The sequence below is a fragment of the Centroberyx affinis genome, unplaced genomic scaffold, assembly GCF_046629955.1.
Source record: "Centroberyx affinis isolate AG114_WGS23_722 - 3 ecotype Tasmania unplaced genomic scaffold, CSIRO-AGI_Caff_v1 ptg002607l_1, whole genome shotgun sequence".
Classification (NCBI taxonomy): domain Eukaryota; kingdom Metazoa; phylum Chordata; class Actinopteri; order Beryciformes; family Berycidae; genus Centroberyx; species Centroberyx affinis.
Genome location: NW_027280806.1, coordinates 142,501 through 167,500, shown reverse-complemented (window position 1 = coordinate 167,500; position 25,000 = coordinate 142,501). Strand labels below are relative to the sequence as shown.

The window sequence follows — 25,000 nt, the reverse complement described above, 5'->3', positions numbered from 1 at the left end:
ATCATCAGATTTTAACCAGCGATATAGCTGGAATGCATCTCACTGCATTGGTGTAGCACTGAAATGAAGCAATGTGCCTACTGATTATATGGTCAAGGGGGATAGAAATGTCTGCTGAATGCTAAAATGTAGGGAAGATCATTTGCTGTCATCCTGCCTCAGGTTGCCCCATGCTGTATCCCCACTCCCCCACTCACTCTTCACTACAGCAGCAGCAGCAGCAGCAGCAGCAGCAGCAGCAGCCAGTGGGCTCGGCCTCCTCTGTATGAGCTGTTGAGCTGAGAGACCATCCTGCTGCCCCGCACAGCTCGGCCCTTGGCAGCAGTATCTGTTCTTTTCCCCTGGTACAGCCCGTCCCCCGTACCACCCCAAATCTAAGGCCCAATTGAAAAAAAGACAGATGGAAAAGGAAAATAAACTCAGGAAATTGCTGTTTTCGCAATATGTCTCGCAGAGCGACCCCCTGATGTCATAGCTGCTCTCCCTTTTGTTTTGGGGCAGGAAAATCTTAGCAAAATTGCAGACGTGTTTATTTTGATTAGACCCGAGCGCTATTAACAATTACACACTCACTGGACAATATTAATGACAATTACAGTGTTTTCATTGGTTGCCATCATAATTTGGTTGTTTCCGTGCAGTCACTTTGTGCTACTAACTCTGTTATGTATGTAATAATTTCAGTCTTCATGGATAATAACAATTATAACCTCCAGGTTAAATATACAAATTAAACTAATGAAGCAATATAATTAGACAAAATAAAATTGTTAGGTCCCCATTATTGGAAGTCAAGATTGATATCGCTAGCTTGAGGGTATTTTATTCAGTACAAACACAGCCATAAACGGACTACTGCTAAAATCCAGATGGACTGCAAATGTTATTCCACTCCAGTAATTAATGTAAAATCACATCAGCATGTACTGAAGTCTACAAACATTGTCCTCAAGATTTTTAGTTGTGATAAGGATTTCAGATCTGTCCATTTATAATTGAGATTGTTGTTTTTATTATCATTAGTTGGAGTAGTAGTAGTAGTAGTAATAAGCCAATACAAGGAGGAATAAAAAGAGATTATGCTTTTGGCACATGTGTGTGTATCAGTGTGTTTGTACTGGCTGCACTTTAAGTATATAAGCTTGTCCACAAAGACTTGTATGTGCCTGTGTGTAAGACCGTCCGGCAGCCTGTACAGTAGTTCGAAGCCTAATCCTAGCAGCTCCTGCTCTGGCTGTAGAGAAATCAGTGTAAGGCCCAACCCAATCCCTACTTGGAGGAATCCCAGACCTGGTATAGATCCTCCCCTGTCTCTCCGAGGTGTGTCTCCCTCCCTGCGCCAATATTAGAAGCACCTGTATAAATACACTCCATCGCCTTCTCTGTGTGTGTGTCTCTCCCCTCCTCCTCCTCCTCCGCCTCCTCCTCCTCCTCCTCCTCCTCCCCCTCCTCCTCCCCCTTCTCCTCCTTCTCCTCCACAGGGCTCAGTTTCTTCTTCTCTCCCCGTAATGAAAACAGTAGTCCACAGCAGCACCTGAGCGGCCTGTTTGTATAGCCGATCCTATAGCCTTCCGCAGCTCTCTTGGCTGCTTTCTGGGGCTTCAGGCTCAGCTCTCAGCTCTCATGCTCTCATGCTCTCAGGCTTTCAGGTGGGCCAGCCGTGCCATTTGATGTGGGCCGGGGGGGGTTTATTCAGGTGTGGCGACCGGGGCCGCCGCCGCCCAGCCTCTGATGTTGCCTCCATCCGCAGCCAGGTGCCGGAGCTCCGTCAGAGAGCCCAGTGTTCAGGCCCTGGAGATGAATAGAGGGCCTGTTGACGGAGCTCGTCCGTGGGGCCCTGTGGTTTCTCTTCTCTCACACGCAGCAGCAGGGATATACGGCGGTCCGGGGCGTATACCTGCTGGAGAGGAGAGGGGTTGACTGGAGGGGAGCGAGAGCACTCCGGCCCACGCTTTGACCACATGGGAGTTTATAATATGGTGTGTGTATTTGTGTGTGTGTGTGTGTGTGTGTACATACTGTATGCGTAGACTCATGTGGGAATGTCTGGTGTGTTTATGGGTGTTTTGTGTGCCTGTGTGCATACATGTGTTTATAAGTGAATGCACTCACACCCTGGCTAAGTGCAGGCCCCACCTGTCTGAATGAAACCCTCTCTTTCTGTGTGTGTTTGAACTAAGGCTGGGTCTGGATCAACAGAGGGTGGGCCATCTAAAATGGGCCTCCTGGCATCGCGTCAAGGATACTGCCTCCTATCACATTATGTGGCGGGAGCCGTGTTTTCTTTGGAGGTGTGATTTTCTAAAAGATCCCCTCTCTTTTATTTTAGAAAGGGAGAGGTTGGTCATTTCAATAACATTGACATAAGGACATTGTGAATGATATGGCTGCAATCTTGCGTTAGGCTTTCACTACTCCTGCCACAGAGGAATTTCAACACTTCATACGATCTATATCCGAGACCCTTATGTTCCAATATACTGAGGTCATATAGCTGAGTGGCAAAGATAAAACAACAGCGGCAGTGCAAAGTTACTTAGTCACCAGTTGTGAATAGGAAGCAGCATTGAGAATCAGTTAGCGCTTCGGAGGACACGCTAACTTCCTCAACCGACTACCTAGTAGTAGAATTTATTTTTAATATGACATCTCTGAAAGCAGACTTCTCTGTTTTCAATCTCACTCTCTCCCTAGTTAGAGCCTGGCGAGGGCCAAAGCTGGCAAAGCCCTACTACCTCATCCTCAGTGTTTATCTTTATCACTCTGACCACTCTGACGCACAGCAGGGCACCAGAGTCAGTCACCCCCGGGGCCGCCTCTGTCGCACCGCCATCACCAGGCTTCGCACCAGCTTTATGGCCGACACACGTCAGCACCGCCCATTTACCACTTCACACCACCACAGAGAGTACACTGGAATTTGGAGCGATCGGCGCTTCGTAGAGAAATCCAACCACAGAGTTTCTTAGAAGTTTCTCTTCTGATTCTGTCAATAGAAAGAGAAAGATAAGAAGCAAATGAAAGGAGGAAAAGAAAGGCCAAGATAAGTTTTTCCTAGTTGCTTTCTTTGTCATATGTTCGCTGTAGCCGGAGATAAAGAAGCAGTCCACAGGTTATCAGTCACAGGCCTTTAATACCATTGGAGCCAGATGTTTTAAAGCAGGGGAGTGAAAGTAAAGCTCTAGATCATGGAAGGGGAACAGGTAAGCTGTGGCCCTGTGTCTGCCCCCCACCTCCCTACCCCCCACAGACACATACACACACACACACTTCCCCTCTACTCCCCCAGTGTAGTTTTTTCCACTGCTGCTAATAGGAGCCATATAGAGCCCAGTCCATAATGAAAGACCCCCCAGGGGCCGTGGCAGTAAGTGGGACTAATAACCCTCTAAATAAGTCTCTTCTAGTGCTGAAAGGCCGGCCCCTTTATACCGCAAGTGTATATGTGCTGTAAAGTCTTTTCCAGCCTGCTACTGTAATTTTATGGCTCTGTTTTATCCTTTTATTAAAAAGCCTGTCGGAGGACTTGTGAGGGAAATCTGAAAAAGTGTCTGTGGATCAAAGTGCTGGGTTTTCAAACTTCACAGGCCTTTCCTGGTTTGAGGCTAAGAAAGTGGTAAATATACATAGAATTACGCTATTCTTGGACATGCTTTTTCTTTTTTCTTTTTTTTTTATCAGTGTTTTATTACAATTTATGGCTCAGAATTAGAGAAGCATGTCATGGTAAATAGTCATATCTGCGTACAGAAATTAAAGGCGTGCAATAAAATTAGAGTGACGTAATAACAAGCCAGTATAACTTAGGATTTCCATGCTCTGTGCGGGTATTTCAGTGGCACTGGACAGATAGAGACCGGTCTGTCATTATACTTGACTGGCTGCTCATGGTCTCTGCTAGCTATAGTGAAGAGAGAGGAAAGAAATCTCATCCCAAACACAGCAAGGTAAAATAATTAAATCACTTCTTCAAAGCCAAAGAACATGTGTTTGGAATATGATCAAATCATTAGGATATTCCCTGACCTATTCCATGTTGAATTCCCATCAGTTAATAATAAGAATAAAAACCTTTATTTATGGAGTACTTACCAAAACAGTGACAGTCTTACAGAGTAAATAAAAATTAAAGCAATACATTTACACAAAATGGGAAAATCAAGGGAGAAAACATGAAAAAAAAAAAAAAAAGAGAGAAAAAAAGAGTGAAAACCAGTGGGGTGAATGGAAGTGTGACGGGGATATGGGGAGGATTATGCTACCAACTTACTCACAAAACCAACACACCACCAAAAACATGCTATAAAACAAATACAGACCATGTAGTTCAAGTAAAAACAAGCCTTAAAAAAAGTGTGTTTTTAAAAGAGCTTTATTAAAGGAGGACACCAAGTTGGCTCGTCTAAATCTCGTCAGGAATATCCCGATGACAGTAAAGGTGATAATAATGTTCCATTCTTAGCTCATAAAAAGCTGTTATATTTTCCAAGTGCTGGTGTGAGAGCCGGGTGTCTCTGGTGTTTGTCAGGGCCGGGCAGGGTGGTGTGGCTCTATAGTTAATGTTATAGACTGAGTCAGAGGGTGGGGGGGTGGAACGTACTGTCAAACATTAGACAGCCTGATGTCATTCACAAAGAACAGGCCCTTAAAGATACAATCACCTGCTTATCTGATCATCTCAATTTTTGGGTATAATCACATCTGCTCTTAAAGAGTTTAAATGGGGAATGAAAAGATGTGTGTGTGTTTTTTTTTTTTTTTAGTTTCTTAACCCATCGTGACAGGAAAATGCAACTGTATTTTAAGTCTGTGTTCACAAACATTTCAACAGCTTCAAAATACATGCAAAACTCATGTTTAGCCGTCCTTGTACCTAAAGATCAGACAATTAATTTTATTTAACAGTGGAAAATACATATTCAGTCTAACAAATGTAAACAAAGCTGCTGGGAGGACAACAAGGAGTTTAATCTTCCAGCTACACTCTTGCCTCTACACCTCTTTGCCTTGTGGTTTATATCCGTTAGTTACACCAACATGATTATATATCATTTTTGTATCGTCAAATACAATTCATTATGGCTTGTTCTTCTTGGTTCCTGTGTGATATAAAACTTTCTTGGGACTGAAAGCCCAAAACAAACAGCAGCGTAAAAAAGCCAAACGTCAGCAGTACTACGAGGGGTGGAGGAGGGGAGCCGAGCTGGAAGAGCTAAATAAATTCCCCTCTGTGACCAGCAGGCTGTGCTGTAGCAACATCACTCCCCTCTCTCTCCCTCCACCTCTTCTCCCTGACAGGCAGGCTACAATCACTGAGCTCTGTTTTTTCTGTTTTAGGTTTTGCATGGTGTATATTTAATAATTTTGCCTCTACTGGATTTCCACAGAGAGTAAGAAGGAAATGGTAAAGTGTAGGGTTGAGCTGAAGTGGAAATGTCCTTGTCGGGGTGTTTTTGTGAGTTTGGTGTGTGTAGTAGGGTGTGCCCATTACCAAGACCATCAACACCACCACCACCATCACCACCACCACTACCCCGGTCAACCCCTCTCCCTGGCCCACGCACTCAACTCATTATTACGTGTCTATCCCACTTTTCCGTTCTGCAGAGAGAGAGTGAGAGAGACGGAGAGAGAGAGAAAGAGAGAGAGAGAGAGATGCATGAAAATAATTGACTATCAAAACCACACTTTTTTCCCCCTTCTAACAAAGCCGTGTTTTTCTTTTTGTGGTCCAAGGGTATTCACATTTTCGTGTCAGAAGTTCTGCTTTGGTCTAGCTGTGAACAAAAGCCGTGGTGTGCCAGTTCCAAAACAGTTGATAACAGTTTGGTTTGAGATAAAGACTGGGAACAGGCACTTTTATCTTTGAATATAGACCTATGGCGGTTGGGGCAAACGCCTGATCAAAAGCTGTTGTGTGTGTGTGTGTGTGTGAGTGTGTGTGAGAGAGAGAGAGAGAGAGGAGAGAGAGAGAGAGAGAAATAGAGAGAGAGAGTGTTTCTCAGTAAGCTCCATTTGGTGAGTCATTCCAATATTTACAGCATTTCTCCTGAATATGGGCCCTTGCCCCCCCCCACATCCCTCTCTTTCTCTATCCATCTCTTTCTCTCCCTCTCTCTCTCTCTCTCTCTCTCTCTCTCTCTCTTTCTCCCTCTCCTCCGCTCTGTCACGTTTGGCCTGGCCTGAGTACAAGCCCTAGCAGTTGTCAGTTTCAGGAAATGCACTGCGCTCTGTTGGGAAGTGAGGTATCTGCCTCTGGGCCAGCCGTCTTTTTTCTTTTTCTTTTTTTTTTTCCTTTTATCGGCTGCTTACGGGAAGCAGAGCTCCTCTGTGCGCGGCTGCACGGGACCGAGCGCTCAGCCCTCTCCCTCTTGTTTCGACTGCATGCAGATTGATACACACACTGGCTGGATGGGCAGATCGGTATGTAGAAGAATGAATGGATGGATGGATGGATGTATACAGCACTGGGAGCCCCTACTCTTCTGTTACTGTGTGTGGATGTGGGGCTGATGTGTGTGTGTGTGTGTGTGTGTATGTGTGTGTGTATGCAAGGACCCACGTACATATACACACACAGGCATGATGCGCATACGCACACACACACACACACACACTCACACACGTGCAGCTTGACACACACACCAGCCCAAGCACTGTACTTCCCTCTCAGAAAACCAATGCTTTCACACTTTGTTTGACTTGCGATTGCTACAGGGGCCATATTGTTGTTGCTGAGCATTCAACTTTGCCCCCCCCCCTCCCACGCCCTCACACGTAGACACACACACACACACACACACACACACACACATGCACACACCCTACACTTGCAAACAGTGTATCAGATGAACAGAATATGGAACCAGCCGAACGCAGAAGTGCGTGCAGAAAAGCAACAATAACAAAGCCGTATGTTTTTGGCCAGGGGCTTGAGTGTGATGTATGAGTGGAGCGAGTGTGTCTAAGTGTGTGTGTGTTTGTGTGTGTGTGTGTGTGTGTAGGAGTGGGGAGAGCAGCTTGAGTCCAAACAGGATATTGTAGTACACAGGGGCACAGATTCCTCCTGCAGCACTTTGGCTCTCTGGGTTCAGAACAGCTTAGACTACAAGCAGTTCAGCACCCCCTGCATTGTCACACACACACACACACACACACACACACACACACACACACACACACATACATATGCAGCCTCCTATCAGATAACTGACTCAACAACCAGCCTCCCTTTCTAGGAGGGAAACAGTGTTAATGGACTCAATGACAGTTTTCTGCAGAAGAGAGCAAGGCCCACAGAAACAGAAAAAACAACAATGTCAGTTTCTTATAAAGTTAGTGTTGGACAACCTTGAGGAAAGTAATAGTTTGGAAATGCCAATAATTTACACTGAACAGATTGCTTTAGGCTGCAGATTCGAACAATGTACTTGAATGACCTTGTAGTTGTCATTTTTTTGGCGTTTTCGGACATAATTTGCTTTCTGTAGCATTTAACGTGTGTATTCTGTGCCTTAGGTTGGAGTAAATAACTAGTTGGCCTTGTACTTTCCACTGAAGACATTTGCAAATCACAGCACAGTGGACTGGACACGATCTGATCAATCTGTCAGTTGCATAGAAAACTGGTGTGGGGCGGATTTTTGAAAAGCAATACTTTGGGGAAAGAAAATAACATCAACTGAAGAGACAGATGTTATTTAAGCTATCAATTCAAAGCAGTGTACTTGAATAACCTTGCAGCAGTCAAGTCTTGGTACGATTTGATACAACTCACTCTGCGTTGTATTTTCCACGCTCATTCTAGGCCGTAGCTTGGAGTGGAGAGCTGGAGTTGGCTCTGCGCACATCACGGTGTAGCGGACTGGAGCAGAAGGGGGCGGGGGAGGGGGAGGGGGAGGCCAAGGAAAACGTCTGAGGAACGGATTCACCTAGTGTTCTGGACTTGGAGAGGAAGGACGAGGGGGAGAGGAGCGCAGTGTGTTGGTGCAAGCAGGGGTTCATCTCGCGGGGTTGTCAGGAGCATTAAAACGAGCTGTTTGTCAAGTGCCTGCCGCTGTTTGGCAGCGCCTGTCTGACGGCCCGTCCACTCCCTCCCTCCTGGGCCCTTCATCCTTAACACTGCCCAGACATTGTGTGTGTGTGTGTGTGTGTGTGTGTGTGTGTGTGTGTGTGTGTGTGTGTGTGTGTGTGTGTGTGGAGGGTGTGGGTGTATGTCTTAGATAGATAGATAGATAGATAGATAGATAGACAGACAGACAGACAGACAGACAGACAGATACATAGATAAATAGATAGATAGATAGATATTGCTGTGCACCATATGGAACCTGGACAGCATTTTAAAAACAGAAAAGGTTCCAGATCTTCGACGTATAAACACTCCCAACAGCAGAAATGTGAATCAGGGCTGAATAAACTATTAGTTTTGGGATCAGACCAACAATTCCCATTTTCCTCCGTTCCCCTCTGTTTTTCCCCATTTCTCGGTAGCTCTATAAAACGTTGTTTGGACAAGAAAGCAGACATTGTTATTTGCCTAAATTTTATTAGTAAATATGATTTTATGAGCTAGGACTTTCCATCTTTTTTGAGCCATTTGCATTTGGTAGTCAGGTCATTTGTGTGCTGTGAAATCTAAATCAAGTCTTTGTTTGTTATTGAACAGAAAGTATTTTGCATTAAAACAAAAGAGCAATAGTGTTGTTATTAATTGTGTGTTTCCAACAAAATTGTTTATGAACTGATCGGTAATGATTACCAATTTGTTCCATGGAGATTTGGAAAGAGAAAGTTTTTGTTCCCAATTTTATGTGGAAAACTTATATAATAATTGAATGCCATAAAAATAATTGAAATGTCATTTAGTCAGCCTAATAATGCACATACATCATGGAAATGTCCACCTCAACTTAAATTCAGTCTATTCAAAATGAAAATTGAAACTGTGTTTTACACAACGATCGCAGAGTCTTCATTCACAGTCATTTTTTGACAGAGTGGGCATCTTTGTATTTCCTGTAGTGTCGTATTGTTCAACAAATAGACAACAGCACTAACACTGTTCCTACTGTGACATCTACACTCAAATTGTATACACTCATTGTACGGCTTTGGTACAGAATTGATATTGCAAAAGATATCCATTAATTTAAAGCGGAAGAAAACCCACTTCCTGAATTGAATGATTGAACTGAAAATGGAATTGTAATGAATGAATCATGACTGAACTGAAAGCAAATTGATCTCAAACTTGGCAAACACATTACACATGTTGAAATGCACCTTAAATAAGAGAGCACTCATAGTGAAACTCCAATCTGAATGCCTCTATTATCTATCAGTCAGAACTGTAATCATCCCTAAAACAACCTAACTTACTTGCATTGTATTTCTATGAATGAATCAGGGCTGGGTAACAGGAAACAATACTTCTCAGCTCCATCAATTTTGAGGTATTTAAAAATGTATTGAAAGTTATTGAAAAGCTTCAAAATGTTGGATTCTTACAATGAGAGCTCCACATCTTCTAAATTAACTGAGCGTGGTCTGATTCTTTTTCATTTTAAATAGTAAAAATGTTACACAGGTACTAATTTGCAGAATTACATAATGAAATTTGATTTCATTCAAAATAGAAAAATAAAATAGTAAAAAATATATATTTGTAAAACTGGTATTGAATTTGGAATAGAAGGACTGGTATTACAATTGAAACATTTCCAGTGATAGTATGTATTCATATGACTCGCTAAACAACCGGGCCAGAGTCACAACCTCTTTACAATATCCCATGACCTCTTCTCCTCTAAACTGGGGTCATCCCTCATGTATTCTCAGTTAATTGCCAAGGTTATGACTTATGGAAGATGAACGGATCCCGTAGCCTTTGCTGCAAGCGGCTTCTAACTAACCCCCAAGCAGGGAAAAGCAATAGGAAGCCCAAGCAATAAAAGGCTTTGACATTGATGGGCCTGTTTCCCAAACACTTGGGACCTAAAAGTCATCTCCTCTCAAGTCTGGCTGGAGGGGACCGCGGCTCCACTTCTTATTGCTGTGTCTGACCAAAGTCGCCATGCCCCAGGGGGGTCGACGTTTGGTCTTGACCCCTTAGTTCCTGTCTGTCTGTCTGTCTGTCTGTCCTTCAGTCAGTCAGCAGGCTGGAGGACTAGGGGTGGTGGGGGTGGGCGGGTGGGTGAGGAATTTCAGTGTGTGCCGACGGGCTTCAGTAAACACCCTCACGGTGTCAAGGCAAACAGGGAGACCTGTCCTCTAGTGCAAAGCAAGTAGTGTGTCTCACTGTCCACTCATTAGGCACAAGTGCACAAGTATTCACTCACTCACTAATTTACATCATGAGGGCCACAGATAAACACAATGAACAGCACAGTTAAGTATCTAAAATACTACTGCTTTTGAATTTACAGTCAAATTGTGAGAGATGGATCCCGTGATAAAAAGCCAGAAAGCAGAAACGAAAACAGCTGAATGACTCTTTTTCTTTGAACTTGGGGTTAGGGTGGTGAACCTTAGAAAAACAACAACAAAGTAATGTTCTGAAATACCCCTCATGAAAGCACCTATGCCAAACACTTGTAGGGTAGCCATAGAAAAATAAAGGCTTTTTCAACTTTTGCGCACAAAAGAAAAGTGACACGGCTTCCTTTTTTCATGTTACTTTGAAAGGATTATAAGCCGACACAATTTAGCTTCACATTTTGCATGTTGCTGTTGATCCAAGCAACTTCTCAACCCCTTCCATCCATTTGGCTTCATTGACTGGATTAGGTTCATGCACAAGGCCCCCAGTCATGCCAGTGGATTGCTTATGACAGGCCCTTATGCAGACACCTTGACTGCCATGAGCAATTACTCTAAATACACAGGGAGAGGGCCAGAGTCAAGCTGACCTGTGGGGAGAGGGAGGGAGAGAGAGACGGAGAGAGAGGGAGAGAGAGAGAGAGAGAGAGAGAGGTGAAATGGGAGGAAAGACAAAAATAGCCCACTGCTAATTCTAGATTGTGTAAAAACGCTGTGTTGTTTACTCAGCAACAGTTAAGCACTTTATGAGCGTCATGAGCAAATGGGAGTAAAATGGAATAAGAAAAAAAAATATATACAGTATTTATAACTCTGGAAATAGACGTTATGTCTCGATATGTAATTCTGTAAAACAGCTGTAAAATTTGAAGCTGTCAATTGTAATCAGATAGCATTCACGTCACCGTTGTGCAAGTGAATCTGTCTCTGCCCCGTGGTTCTTACAACCTGTTATTTGTTGCGTTGGCGTGACTGAAATCCATCCGTGTCTCTGTTCCTCGCTACAGCTCAGATAGACTTACCCGCTACCTGTCTCCCCGTGCCTGTCTATGGCTGGCATTGACGGAGCTGACAGCGCTGACACCCTGATCCCCCCCAGCCTCTCCCAAACCCTGGCTGTCTGTCTGTCTATCAGGTTTCATATGGATCTGGACTAGCTCTGTTACACTGCAGGCCCTGTCCGTGCTGCTGTGTTTCTGCCGGTTCTGCTCTATCTCACCTGAAAACAGAGAGGGCCCCGAGTCCTCAGGCACTGGGCAGAGGGAGTGGAGGGTTCATACGGTTGTTGTTGTTGTTGGAGAGAGAGAGAGAGAGAGAGAGAGAGAGATCAGACATTACAAAAGAGAGGTGTAACTTCTGATGTTTAAGATAAAGACTTGCCGTGTTTCCTATGTGATTTTATGTTTTGGTACCACATCTGTCACTCTTTTAGTCCAGGATACGATTCTAGGTTGAAGTACCCAGAAAAAAAAACAAAAAAACATACATCATACTTTACCAAAACAAACGCTCCTTTGTGTCATAGAGGGAAATCAGCTGAATCATACTGTTATTTTGATTTCACATTTTCTGCAGCAGTGTTGGTAGTGCTGTTGCTGCAGTTGTGTATCACCGCTGAATAGGTTGAGAGGAAATACTTTGACTTGGTTGAGGAAGGGAGTTTGTTTCAGTGTGTGTGTGTGTGTGTGTGTGTGTGTGTGTGTGTGTGTGTTGTATGGGCGATAGGTGGCTGTGGCTCGTGTGTGGATAGGACGATAGGAGAACAGTTGATGAAAGTGGAGACCGTAGTACAGTGTGGCCAGGTAGATCTGTGAGAGAGAGAGTGAGAAAGAGAGAGAGAGAGAGAGAGAGAGAGAGAGAGAGAATGAAGGAGTGGTGAAGGCCAGAGTTTGTGTGAGGTGAACCAAGGCTGTCGCACTCCGCTCTGCTTCACTTCTCTCCTCTCAGCTCTCTACTCAGCTAATGGCATGTCTTTACTCTCTAACTCCTTCTCTGCCTCCTCTCTTCTCTCCTCGCACACACACACGTCCCCCCCCCCAACCCCTTCCCCTCCACACACACACACCCTCTCTTGCAGTGTATAATCACTAGGAGTGTGTGGAGCTGCTGAGCTGTTCCACATGTGTAGGGCGCGTCAGATCAAATTAGGCCCCTCTGACAAAGGGCCTTTTACTCACAGGTGGATGACGGGGGCGCTGAGGCTGCAGTCAGCCAGTCAGCCCAAAAGATAGACAGCCAGCCAGTCAGTCAGCCAGTTAGTCAGTCAGTCAGCTGGTCAGGAAGCCAGTCAGTCAGTTAATCAGTCAACCTGCCAGTCAGACGGCAGAGACTTCAGCCCCGCCATGTGTGATATTTGGATGGGTGGAGTGTTACTGAACAGCATATCCCTTCTACTCTTACAGCCAATCCAAAAGAATATCAAGTAAGCTATTATGTGAGAGAAAAATGCTAAGAAATAGATCTGGATTTCTGGACTTCCTTAAACCGTCTTCACCACCACCAGTATCATCTTGGAACGTCTTAGACCCCTTGATAATATGATACTTCTGTGAAACCCGGCCTTGCGTACTGCAGATGCAGTTATTGAATGGTATATCAGCAGGCTTAGCCTTGACACATGCAGTTCACCACTGCACTGCAGATCACAACACACAAGCAAAATCACAACGCCATGTCAACCGGCTGGATTTGTGGAAGGGGGAGTACAATTTCCAAGTGTTTGGAACTGTGTTTACCTCTCTCCCCCGAAGTTTATTACATTCTCTCGCCAAGTCGTCACTTTTCGTACGCGAACACAAATCCCACTATGACACACACACACACACACACACACACACACACGCACACACACACACACACACTGCACCCCCCAGTGCAGGCTGAGTTATTACGTTTAATCCGTCTAATTGTTGAGTTTCATAGAATGGGACCCAGTCTGCCTTGGAACTAATTCTGTCTGGGCATTCTATTTAATTCGCCACACTGGGCCCTAAGCTCCTCTAAAGGCAGGCAGCCCCCCCCACCCCACCCCCCCACCCCTTAAGAATATAAACCCCTTATCTTCTCCTCTCCCTCCCTCTCCTGCATGGCAGAACACTGGGTGACTTGTGCTGGGGAGTGATTTCTCAACAGTCCATAAAACATTCTTCTGACATTTTGGACATCCACTCTAATGAGGCGGGATAATGGGCCCAGAGCTATCATGAGCAGCAAAAAGGCCCAGCAGCAACGGGCAGCCAGCAGACACTTTTCAATAACAGCAACAAACAGGTTGCGTGAAGACGTGGGGCGAGGCATGAAATGAATGGAAATTGAGATGCACGTCTGAGATGGCTAAGGAGAAACGTATTGACAGTGTCACGTACCACCCAAACCGCAAAAAACGCCCGTGTTATGACACAAAGGACGTCTGAAAATATGTCTAGACTGAAAACCAATCGTGGGTGTTTTGTGCATGGAAGTGTGTGTTCCAGCTTTTGCATAATAGTAGCCACTGTACCAAACCAAGAATAATGCGGCTTAGCTGGCGCGTTTGTGGTCTGAACCAAAAACAATGCTGGTTTAACTGGTCAGACTGGTGGGGGGTTGGTTGGTTGATTGGCTGGTTGGTTGTGTGGCTTGACGGTGATAATCCGCACTCGCAAATCCCATGCGTTTAGTCAAATTATTCCAGGCCTTAAGGCTCCCATTGTGGCCGCTGGCTGGTGTGCTGCTGTCTGAGCCCCCCCACAGGGACAACAATGCCACCATTCAGGGCCACTCGCTGCCACCGACGGGCAATTTCAGGTGTGAATTGGCTGTGTAGCCAGTGGCTTATATTAAATGACCTGGGGCGTGACCCCGGAGGGGAAGAGAGGATAGAGAGGGAGGCGAGAGAAGGGAAGAAACAGAGAGAGTGTGTAAAAGAAAGAGCGAGAGAGAGAGAGAGAGAGAGAGAGAGAGAGAGTATATGTGTGTGTGTATTTAAGTGAGAGAGGTAGCGCCACAGAGTCTTGCCAAACTCTGCCATCTTTGAGCGCTTGATGGATTTAAATCAGTTTGGCTAGAGCTGCATCATTTGGAGGAGAGAAGATGAAGGGGAGAGAGAGAGAGAAAGAAAATGAAAGGACGAGAGTGAGATAGAGAGAGTATGTGAGAGAGGTAAAGAAAGATCCCTTTGCCCTGATATCCTGTGCTCCTCTCCCTTCACTCTACTCCCGCTAACCCTCTCCTCTGTCCCCCCCCCCCCCCCCCCCCCCCTCCTTCCCCCAATAACGTGCTTTTAATCATATCTCCTTGGCTGGCTGGCTTGCGTGGGTGAGCGTTGCGTCCAGGCCCTTTGATGGGAATCTGCGATGCGCCCAGAGGCCTTTTGAAGTGGCCGGCCGGGGGGCTACAGGGGGGCGAGCTACGGGGCCGGGAGCTTTGATGTGCCAGGGCCTGGAGAGGCCGGCTGCACGCTGCCCTGCACCGATCTGTCAGTAGCACAGCTGCACTGCTCGCTGGGGAGCCCCCGCCTCCAACCCTGACTGACTGGTTGGCCGGCTGGCTGACTGGCTGACTGACTGACTCACCTAGTTGACTGTATACACTTCTGTACCTGCAGAAACAGGTGCTAGCACTTAGAGAGATGTTAACATGAGTAGGAGTTCTTGCAGATGGTGGATTGTAGGAATATCGCTGTAGCTCCTCGCAGCTTGATTGGGACATTTTTCACACTTTTTTTTTATTTTAGTTCCAGCGAGTTTCTCTCTAGTTTCTCTAGTTGCTTGCAAGTAACATTTTAAGAAAAGACCTCTGTCTGATGTCACTTTGCTAGATATGGTTGTGGGTCAACTTCATATGTACATCCGAACAATATGAATATTAAAATGCTGTTTTGTGTGAGTTTATCCTCAGAGTTCACTTGGGTCCAAAGCCCTGCATAGAGTTTCAGTTTTTTCCTTTGCTTCTCCCGCTATTTCCTTTATTTTCTGTCAAGCAGCTCACAGAGAAAAACACTTAGTGGATGGCTGTTTTCTGCTCGAAGTCTATGTAAATGTGCCATTGGGAATTTTTTAGTTTGACTGTTGCCAAGTGGAATCTGTTTTCTCCGCAGCTGCACGAAACCATTAAAAAGAGACCATGTGTTCTAACCTGTTAGGTTTCAGTAGAGCTCAACCTTGGCTCAACTCTCTACCTGGAGAGGAGAGCAGTTTCCAAGGCTGGGGCTATTGACACTTAGCTCACTGCACAGCTTTCCTCTCCACTAGACACAGGATGCATTAATTGGCTGGCCGCAACCGAGAACAGCACAGATATTTCTTTTGTACTGAATACTGTCCCATATTTCATTTGAATTCATATTGTTTCAATCTCTCGTATTTTTGCAAAGAGAGATTTAAAAAATGGCAAAACCTCCAAGTAAAGAGTTTTATTCGAAAAATAAGATATCCAACATTTGAAAAAATTGACAACTACAAAATTAAAACCTCTTGTGCTTTTTTAAAGACAGTCAGTGGCTTAAGGATAACTATTTTACAGATGCTCTATATTTGAGAAATTGCATTAACTTAAGATCATTGATTATTTTGTTCCAAAATGATTACATAATGTTTTGGAATAGCGCTGTCCACAAATTTTGGTCCAGTGCTATACACAGATGTAGCCATGGTAGAGGCCCAGCTTTTCACTCCCTATGCTGCATGTAACAGTGAATTCCTGCTGAACTCTCTTGGCCCCTGGAGGAATTGTGTGGAAAATTCAAATTTTCTTCTCTTTTCAGATAACAGAAGACACAGCAGTCAGAGGGAATGATCTAACAACCAGTTGACTGAGAGGCATGCATTTTATATTAAGGAGGGTCTGTTCAGTTTTACAGTTCTTTTTTAACCCTTAAAACCACATCATTTGTTTGCTCATCCAATGTGTCACGTGCAATATCTCAGTCGCCACTGATCTGAACTTGGGGAACTTGGGGAAATGATGCATCTCACGTACCGCTGCATTCCAGCATTCAAAATAACACTGATTGGCACAAGAGGGAACTACAATTACAGCTCAAAACAAGGTGACATATTTGTTACTGATTGACGGAGGCTTCATCATTTGTGGAGGAGGACATGTTTACTGTCTCGTTTTTAACTATAGTGGCTAAGTCAGTGCATGAATTAAATATTTTGTTCAGCGATTCTCTTAGCTACAGCAACACTGGTGGAGTTTTTAAATTCAATGTAGTTTCACTCACTCCAATCATAAACACCCCCCCACCCCTTCACCTGAGCACCTGTAAAGAGCTAGCACACTTGTTTATCCAGGGAAAGTTGACTGGACATGTACAGTATGCTCTTTTTCAGCAACACCCTGCTTAACGCTCACACAGTTACACCCATTCACACCTGGGAACTGTCCAGTACAACCATAGGCTTTCTACTGTTAGCCTCGGAGCAGCTCCACTGGAGCAGTAGGGGATTGCCTTGTGCAAAACCACCTCAGCGGCAGTATTTGAGGGAGGGGTGGAGGAGTGTTTCACGCTCACTGTCTTCTCTCAGATTTCCCCAGCCAGTCCAGGACTCGAACCGGGAAAGATTACTGGCCACAAGCCGGCTTCTGATTTACAACATTTAGGATAGAATTGGCTGTTGCAACTACCATGGTAGTGGTGGAGAATAGATGAAGGATAGATGCATGATCAGGGACTTCTATGATGACGACCACTGTAGTACTCATTTATTCCTGAAGGCTTAGCTTGACTGAGATGAAAAATGAGGATGGTGAGTGACTGTCCAAAGGCAGTTTGTTTGTTGACTTTACCATTTGTTCCTCCCCTCCTCTGAAGGATGGATCATCCTCAGTTAACCTTAGCTGCAGTCAAGCGGACATCACATAGATTTATAACTCTCCTCCTTTCTCCTATGGCCGCAATCCACCACAATAGCACAACAGACAGACACTAATGACTACACCCCCTTGATTAATCACAATTACTAAGTTCAACCTCACTTGATCAGTTTGTGGGATTCATTTTGGAAGTTTTTGCATAAAAAAGTAAACTTGCACAAAAAAGCAAAAGTTTGTACAAAAAAGTTAACTTTTATGTGCAAAATTGGGTAGAGTAAAATGTCTTTTTGGAGCTTGTGGTTCCCTTTATTGCTTCTTGTCCTTGTTTTCACACGTAACCCACAACATCCCTCAGACTGTAACTAGATTGGTTAGAGGATAAGAGAAATGTCAATATCTTCTCACTCGCTTCAATTTCAGTGTAATACAACTTGGCAGCGTTACTGAAGAGCCAACCAACTTCAGTCTGAGTTTGCTGAAAACCCTGGTGAAGGGTTCACAGAAGTCTTCCTGGCACTTCTATGACTCATTGCGGGCTAATGGTAGAATATAAAATATGGAAACAGCTATGCAAAATCCTTGGTGAAAACTCAGCTCCTTTCGCGCCGGGCTCATCAGATGCCCCGAGCTTGACCTGCGAGAGCAAACCCGCTATCTTCAACACATCTGTGCCTAGTTAAACGAAGGTTGTATTTTAGGCCTATTATAGTCGAGGAGACAACGCTGCCTGACTGCTAGTTTGACCACTCACCCCTATCTGACTCGCACGTGTGGTTAGTCGCCATGGCAACATGCTGAAAAGACTTCTTCCTGGGACTTTGTTGTGTTTGGGGAAGTTGGCTTGGCGCGGCATTGTAACCTAGATATTATTTTTAGTCCGTCAGCGAAGGCCCAGTGTGTGTTGATTCAGGATGTGAACTGAGTGACTTGTAGCGTGCACACACACTTGCACACACACACACACACACACACGCACACACACACACATGCACACACAACCCCTTGTTTGAACAGAGCAGAACAGAGAGAGTACACAGAAACACAGACCCACAGGGCTCGACAATATCAGAAGACCTTTTTTACCTTGTGATATACTACGGCAAAAAAAAAAAAAATCTGTTGACATTTTGCATCTCTGAAGGCCCAGACATCTGTCAGAGAGCCAGCCAATATATCGTAGGTCATTGAAGTCCATCAAGAGTGACGGTATGTGAAAAGCTCTCTGTTTCTCTGTTCGTCAGCTGTGTTGTCCCACACCCATCTGTGGCCTTTTATTGCTTTTCTCTCTCTCTCTCTCTCTCTCTCTCTCTGTGTCTCTCTCTGTCTTTCTGTCTGTCGTTCTCTCTCCCTGTGGCAGGCAGTAATAAAGGTCTGACAGGCAGAGCGTGAAGGTCATGGTTATTAGATGGTAAAGGCGAGAGCCACAGCTGGGCTGGGCAGGCCTCCTCTGTAGTAGAAGTGATGAGTTGTGTGAGAGCATTTTGAAAGGGGGGGGGAGATCTTATTGGGCACAACGTTTTTTCTGGCCACCTGGTTTGGAGGAGGAAAAACTCCAGGGTCTTTTGATAATGTGGAGGTGTCAATGAGAAGATGTAATGGTGGATGTGAGCAAGCCAGCTAGTAGAAATGCAACAAGTGGTGTATGTGTGTGTGTGTTGGTATGTGTGTGTGTGTGTTGGTGTGAGTTCGTCCCCACTCGTCTGTCACCCCCGAAGGCGTTCACACCTGCTGCTTCTCCAAACTCTATTTGAGCTTCTGTGGCCAAGCTCAGCTGTGACACACACACACACACACACACAAACACACACACACTTCAATCCCTTTTTGATGAGATGGTAGCTTTTTGATCCTGAGTGGCTCACATCTCTAGATCAAGCCCCTCTCTAAGTGCTTCTCCAGCTGACACTTCTTACAGAGGGATACACACTATGTTCACTATGTTCCACAAAAAAATAAAAAAAACTTTTCCACTGTTTCACCCTGGCTGTTTTAGGGCACTTTGACTCTGGCCTTTGCACTTGTTGCCATTGGATGCTTGTAGTTTTGGTGATATAGGAATTTGAGCTTGTGCTGCTGCTGCACTCATTGTAACTCACCCTGCATCTGCTAACTGTAACTGTAAATGTAAATGATCTTTATTGAACTTTTTTGTTCAACATTTCTCAGAATAAGTCACTGAGAATTTTCTCTCGACTCACAACATGTATCCTGAGGGATGCAAAATGGTTTAAACAATGAATGTTATTGATAAGGAATTGCCATTCTGCTTGTTATTACCACATTTCATTGTTGACCTTATTTAGCTTGAGCAATTTACCGAGGAATATAAAACCACTTTGTCGAAAATTCGTCAAAATAACAGGTCGTGGCCGCAACCTCTGCTTTAGGTTTTTGGAAAAGACTTCCTTGTCGATTTATCGCAAAGCAAAACAATAGTCATAACTTGATACCCATATAAGTGGCCCTCGCTCGGGAGCAAAAGCACCGAGAATCAAACAGAAATGTAATAAGTAGAGACGGTTTGTCTTAAGACCTCTTTTTTTTTTCAGAAATATTGTCTTTGGGTGACATCCAACTTTTCTCCGAGCCCCTGCCAGAATCTGACTCTTCCAAACCTCAAGTATTCTCAAGTGGGCTTAGTGTTGTTTTGGAAAAATGGTGCCGAGAGAGCAAAGTAGAGTAGCTCCACATCCTAGTAATGCATTCAGCAGAGACTGAATCAGCCTGCTTTTCTCTACTCCACACACACATCTCATCCCCGAAAACCCCTCATCTCCTAAAGCGTTCTAGGATGAACTCTCCTCCAACCTCATTTGCATTGATATGAAATTTGGACAAAAATCCGATAAAGGGGGGAGACCCCTGGGTGATTGCGGGGTCACTAGCCAACCATAAAGGAGAGTCCCTACAAGCCGCCGCCACCACCGCCAAGAAAAGAAGCGCCGCGTCGGGTGAAAACAGGACTCAGACTAGGGCTCATTGTGTCTGCTATCTGTCGCTACACAATGAGCCGTCTCATTCTGCGGGACGGGTGTCAGGAGTTCAGCCTTTATCACCGCGACCTGCGTTTGACCTCACGGGAGGGTAGAGATGCAGCTGAAGAGGCCTCGGCGAAGCTGTGGAGACAGAAACACACACCCCCGGGTGCTTCTATTAGGCTCATCACTCAGGAGGAGCTAAGAAAACAACGCTCACACACAGACACACAGAGATACACATACACACACATACACACACACGCACATACACTTCGCAGATGTGTGAATGAGTATACTATGAAAGTAGATCTCTAAAACTTGTCAAGCCCCCTCCCACCTATGGCTTATGATGGGCAGATAGAGAGTTTAAGTCAACATCAACAGCTACACAGTGACGTGCAGCACTATGGGCCCCCTGACAACAATGTTTATTGTTTCCTGGAGAGACGAAAGGCGAGGCAGAGGGTCAGATGGGAGATGAAGAGGCTTCGTGACGAGTTAGGAATGACAGGCCTTCCACCGTGTCTGCAGCTGGAGAGCAGGTTGGACTGGGTGTCACTGAGGTGAAAGGTCAGATGACAGCCATCTGAGTTGATACATGTCTACACACATGCAGACACGTTACATATACACTCATGCATGCATTACACTCACACATACTGCACATCACAAACATATTCACATATGAGTCAGTGTACAGATTCAGATTCATTATATACAAGCAGCAGCACAATCATCATTACCAGCACAATCATCATCATCATCATCCTCATCACCACAGTCATTATAGCTGTCATCGATCGCACCGCTAATTTTCCGTCGGTATGACTCACCCAGATCTCATCCCTAACCCGTACGTTATAAAGTGTTTTTCTTCCATAGGCGAGAACCCCGCCCCGCCCAGCTCTCACACGAGTTCTCCACGAGGGAAACACTCTGTTTGATTTCCTTGGTTTCAGAGCAGATGAAACACCAGCGCTTGTCCCGGGTCAGCACCGACACTCATACTGTACAAACATTCCACATCCGTCTCAGGGCGGGGCTGACCTGCTGTCAGTCAGAGACGGTGGAAAACACTCACACTCACATCATTTGGGCTCCCAGCAGGAGCTTATGGATACACACGTTAGCTGCACCGGCACACACACACACACGCACACACTCATACAGGGCCTCTGGACTTAAAGAAATACATAAAGTTTTTGGTGAGATTATATAGACACCGAAATCATCCATGTGTCCCCAGTAGATCATTTTCTACCGGGGACACAAGTGTATGCTAACACTTCAGCATACACTACGTTGAGTGATAGGTGACTAGCATTATCCAAAGTAAAAATGTTGACCTTTTAGTAATAAAAAGCTTTTTGTGCTTTTAATGATATGCCTGTAGATTCCGTAAATTTAAAAAAATGAAATTAATTCTGTATAGCTGATGTAGCCACACATATTTTTGAAACTATTTCAGGTAAGCAACCACACATTCATCCACTGTGCAGTGATTTGTTTTAGCTGCACGCAGCTGCTTTCACTTTTTGGGTAAACAGGAAAAGTAGCCCCTGGTAGTTCAAAACAGTGTGTTATTTTTGTTTGATATTTTGTGTAAATTTTACTAATCTCCTGCACAAAATTGCCAGACCTAGCCACATAATGCTAGTCGCCTACTATCACTCAACATAGTGTTTGCTAAAGTGCCGGCGTGAACGTCCTACCAGGGACTAGGGATGTCACGAGAACCGATACTTGGGTACCAAGTCGATGCCAAAATTCTGAAAACGTGACGGTACTTGTTTTTCTACAGTACCGCTGGTACCGTAGATACCGTAGATGTCGTAGGTACTTGAGATGTGATTCTTCCGGAACTGACGGGGGCAGCATATACGCCTACAAGTGTTCTAGTCTGACCGTTAAACGCCTACCAACACGGGAGAATAACAACAACACGTGCAATCATGACAAGTGCGACTTATTTTTTCTTTTCATAGTATCAACCAGAGGAGGATGTCAGCAGGAGAGACAGGAGCAAAGTAGGCAAAGTCAGCAAACAATAAATATTAAGGCTTTTTTCCATTCATTTTTTTGTAATGTTAATAATTGTTTGTTGTTATTTATTACTTGAAGGCTACATGCCACTGTTGTTGCTTTTTTTTAATGTTCAAAGTTTTCTTAAATAAAGGAGTGTATTTTGAAGTACATGGGATTTATTTATTTATTTTTTACCGTGGTATCGAATTGGGTATTGAGAATCGTGGAATTTCAATGGTATTGGTATCAACTACCAAATTTCTGGTATCTTGACATCCCTACCAGGGACACATGGATGGATTTGGTGTCTATGTTCTCACCACTTAACATGTAAGTTGACTAACGGGCCAATCTCCCTAAACCTTGGTGTGTTTCTTTGCTGTGTTTGTAAGGATGAGGTTTAGGTAGTTGTGTGGTGAGCTGAGGTTTGATCAGCTGGGTCCAGAGCTGTCAGGCGGAGACAAAGAGAGATGAACTAAATGAACTAGATTAACTTTCTTTCTCTCTCTCTCTCTCTCTCTCTCTCTCTCTCTCTCTCTCATTTTCTTTCTTTCTCTCTATCTCTTGATTCTTTTTTTTTTTCTTTTTTCTCCTTTTCTCCCCACTCTCTCTCTTTCAACTGAGTGAGTGTGGGTTTGAAACATCGAGTAGAGGCGAGAAAGACGGCTCTGTGTCGAGTGGGGTTTGTGTGTGTGTGTGTCTGGCTGTCTGTGGTTTCTGTGTATATGTCTCAATGTGCATTTTTGGGTGTGTATGTGCTTGTGATTTGTGTTGTGTGTGCTGTGCTGTGCTGTGTGTACATGTGTGTACTGTACGCATGTAGGCGTGTGTGTGTGTGTGTGTATGTCAGCCAGCTGTGGAGATAAGCAGGTTACAGTATTTCTAACAGAGGGAAAGCACCTTTGCCGACTCCTCTAACACAGGAAGCGGATTGCTGCGGTGGGGCTGAGTACCAACGACAAAAACAATCCCCCACATGAAAAAACCTTTGTTCTGTCCCTTGTACCTTTTAACCGTCAGCTTTTCTGGAATTAAGAAAAACAGCTTCATTTTCTGATTGATGACAATGTATTTCTGAAGTCAGATGCTGAATTTTGTACAGTTTTTGTCACGAAACACACGCAACCCATAAAAGACTATGATTTAAATCCACATATGACAATGATAAATGCAAGGTTTTTGTAGGCCACAGTAGCAGCAGGTGCAAGTGACGACCTTTTGACTGTTTTCCCTCCCTAGAGTTTATTTTCTCTAGATTCTTTTAGGTTTGTATTTGTCATTCGGTGCACTGTAAGTGTGACTTGATATGTCTTGACTGGAGAATAATATTGTCTTCATATCACTCCCTGTTGACACAACAGCCATGCATCGCCCCTCCATCACACTCCAGCTCTTGTCTCTTGGTGTAAAGTCGGGAGAGGAAAACCAACACACAGTCCCGACTCTGCCAAACCGCTCCCCTGCTCTCATCTCGGCGTCGCTAGGCAGCCCTCTCTTTTTTTTCTGCACCCTTTCTCTTCCTCTTTTCGTGCATCTGAAAGGGGTCAATGCCTCTGCATGATGGAACCACAGGGCTAAAAGTCTTTGGGCCAGACACTGGAGGAGTCCACTACTAATTGCTCTCAGCGAATCCCCGACCATTGTCCCCCATTGGGTTTCAATTTGAATTTGAATGCCAGTAGCTAGCTGGTGCTGAGAGTGTAAGGTACACAAATGATTGTCACTGGGAATGGATAGCAGCGCTGCAGGGCTTGTCAACTTGTCCCCTCAATAAGCACTGTTGGCTTTTTGGCTCTGCATAAGTTACGGTGTGTTTGCACTAGCATAAGCGCCATATTGATGCACGCTTGACTGAAGTAGTATGAGGATTGAATGGGAGATGTTTTGGGGCGGACATTTTGTCAAGGGGATTTCTTTTTGGCTTTGAGGGAGAGGTGTTAGGTTGTCCCTTGCCTTTTTCACAACATCACAACACATCATTCGACACTGAAGTGGTGAGGAGGGAGAAAAATAACCAATAGCCGAAAGCTGTTCCACTTGATCTGCACACGTTTTTTCTTGAAGCTATTTGCCTTTCTCTTCATCTGTGTCTACTAGGGCCCTTTAAGAAAAGTACAAGTTGCCCCTAAGGGCAAAAGCAAAGTCAACACTTCCAAAAGAAAGATGGAAAGACAGTGAGACAGACTGGCCAAGCCTGCTCAGACAGACAGACAGACAGCTGAACAAATTGCCAGACCTCCCCCTCCCTGCAGTTCACTTGTTCCTTCTCTATAGAGGCGAGGGTCCTGGTCTGCGTCCCCCTCCTCTCCTGACCCACTAGTGGTTAATTGAGCCCCTGCCAGGCCTCGCCCCTTTATTGCCTCCATTTGTCAAAGCCTGAAGGCCTGAATGGTGCCAGAGACCTTATACAAATGGAGAACCTCCTCGCCTCTCCATCTCTCTCCATCCCTCCGTCTCTCTATCGCTCCCTCCATCCCCAAGAGCAAACAGCTCCGTCCTGGGGCAGCTCAGGGCAAACACTGGCCCAACAAAGGCTGCTCAGTCGGGGGGGAGGCGGGCGGCTGATGCTCTCCTGACACCTCCAAGGTCAACAGTGCTAAATCTCAGAGTGGCGGATATAATGAGCTTATCTTGTGGTGTCCATATCTTCTGCTCACCCCTACTAGTGACCCAAAAACTTTCCCAATTATGTATACAGCCACACTACCACAGATCGACACACACACACGCACACACTCAACAGAGCATCAGGATTTTATTGAGTTAGTCCAGACCCCTTAGACCCCTAAGCAGGGGACAGGTGTACAGTGGGAGGTATTGTATGGCGCCAGAGCCTGTCCAGTGTGAGGCTGTCATCAGCACATGTGCTGCTGCCATCC

The 25,000-nt window shown here is 45.0% G+C and overlaps 1 protein-coding gene across 1 annotated transcript in view; it reads left to right on the top strand.

The window, feature by feature from the left end:
* The window catches only part of kcnq1.2 (potassium voltage-gated channel, KQT-like subfamily, member 1.2), a 161,639-nt gene that overhangs the window by 42,119 nt on the left and 94,520 nt on the right, over positions 1-25,000 (top strand). The gene's annotated exons all lie outside the window — the stretch shown is intronic.